Source organism: Delphinus delphis, chromosome 12, assembly GCF_949987515.2.
Source record: "Delphinus delphis chromosome 12, mDelDel1.2, whole genome shotgun sequence".
NCBI classification, from domain to species: domain Eukaryota; kingdom Metazoa; phylum Chordata; class Mammalia; order Artiodactyla; family Delphinidae; genus Delphinus; species Delphinus delphis.
In genome coordinates, this window is record NC_082694.2 from 58,247,630 (window position 1) to 58,249,868 (window position 2,239).

A 2,239-nucleotide genomic window follows, 5' to 3' on the forward strand; every position below is an offset into this window, starting at 1 on the left:
TAAAGAAGATGTGGTATGTATATATATACATACACACACACACACACACACACACAATGGAATATTACTCAGCCATTAAAGAGAATGAAATAGTGCCATTTGCAGCAACATGGATGGACTTAGAGATGATCATATTAAATGAAGTAAGAGAAAAGCAAATACTATATATATCACTTATATATGGAATCTGAAATATGACACAAATGAACATACCTATGAAACAGAAGCAGATGCACAGACATAGAGAACAGACTTGTGGCTGCCAAGGGTGGGGGTGGGAGGTACTGGGAGTCTGGGATGAGCAGATGCAAACTATTATATATAGGATGGATAAACGACAAGGTCCTACTGTATAGCACAGGAAACAATATTCAATATCCTGTGATAAAACCATAATGGGAAAGAATATGAAAAAGAATACATATATGTATAACTGATTCAGTGCTATATAGCAGAAATTAACACAACATTGTAAATCAACTATACTTCCATAAAATTTTTTAAAAGAGAGGAAGAAGAAGAAAGTAGAAAGCAACCACATTCATTACCCGGAATGAAAACACACACACATACTCACATGTAGAAATATGCTGTTTAATAAAAGATTTTTTTTTTTACTAACAATATATGGCAAATATATTTTCATAGGAGACTTCATTGCTTTTGTCAACGCTAATACTAACCAGCTGCATAAGAATGAGCCATCTCTTAAAATCTCTGGTTATCAGTTTTTGCACCTGTCAAGGGAAGAATCTGGAAGTAGACTCCTAAAATCCAGCAAGGTTGGAATAGGTAAGTGAGACCTTTGGATGAAATATTTTAAACGCCAGGTAGACCAGTTTGGGCAGCAGTGAACTACGGCGGCCTCCTAAGCCACAGACGTTCTCAACTCCATTATTTTTTTTTAATATTTAAAATTACTTATCATTATGCACATTGAAGGAAAGCATTATAGACAGCAGAGTTCTTTCCCACCATAAAATTTACACCCAGTTAATTAGCTAGAAACACTAGCTTGAAGAGGTACTGATCTGTTCCATTTGTAATAATTTCTCTACAGCAAACAATTGTCTTATAGTTGGAACATGTTGAAGAAAATATTAACTCACAAGTCTTTTTTTGTTGAGTCTCAATCACTAAGAGTTCAAGGGACTTTGAGAGAACCCTGGTGTCCTGCATGGCCTGAGGAATGCATTAAAATCAAGCAGTGTATTTGTATTCTGAAACTACTCTTAGCTCCATACAAATGTTACTTGGGTTGTGGAGCTCATGTTTCTCGTACTGACACTATGACATCTGAAGAACATTTTGTCATGAAAGTTTCACACCAATTTTGTTTTGTTCTTTCTTCATTAGCCCCTGTGCGTCCTTTTCCATTTCCTTCCTTTGCTGTTCTGCTGCTCTCTTTTCTCTCTCTTCTGCTGCCTCAGAACTTCTTTGTCTTGCCAGGCCGCATCTTCTTCTTCTTCCCATGCATTGGTATTTTCCTGCCAGGTACCCAAGTCACCTAATTCAGGAGACTGATGAATAAAAGGCATATCTTACGTAACTGCTAGTCTACTAGAGAAACCCGTGCTACCATCTGGGATGCCAAAATTTAATGGTTCTCTCTTCTTAATAATGATTTTCTGGGTTTTCCTTATAGCTGGTGTCATGTCCTTAAAATAGTCAGGTTCCAGTTGTTCTAAAGCATTTTGCTGTGTTGCCACATTCCCATTCCCTCCTTCAATCTTTACACTTGTGGGTGCATCTTCATTCCAGGAAGCCCACTCTTCAACATCTGTCTGCTTAGGAACTGATGAAGAATCAACTGTAGTTGGCAAAATTCTTTGGTCTCCACTTAATTTCCGTCCTCTGCCAGGTCTGCGTATTAATATCTTTAGGAATGAGAATACTGTTGCTAGGCAGGTACAAACTTTAAATAACCGAAACTGTGTGATACCCATGGTGGGAATCAAAACCTGCCCCTTCCCCTCCCCGCCCGCCCGGCGGAGGCTCCCAGCTGCTGCGGGCTGCGCGCGCACACAAGGCGCGCGCACGCGCACTGCTGGTCGCTTCCTCGAGCTTGCGCTCCGCCGGCTCAGTCCCAGCCCCGCTCGTTCAAAGCTGGGCGCGCGCTCTGTCTCAGCCGCCCCCTCGTCGGGAAACCCTCCCCCAGTCCCTCCTCCTGCCTCTCCTCCTTCGCCCTTGAAGGCGGCTCTCGGTAGTTCAACTCCATTATTTTATATATATATATATA

At 41.0% G+C, this 2,239-nt stretch overlaps 1 pseudogene; it reads right to left on the reverse strand.

Annotated features, from left to right (window-relative positions):
• Positions 1 to 1,311: 1,311 nt before the first annotated feature.
• LOC132435459 (receptor-binding cancer antigen expressed on SiSo cells pseudogene) lies at positions 1,312 to 1,946 on the reverse strand (annotated as a pseudogene).
• Positions 1,947 to 2,239: the final 293 nt, after the last annotated feature.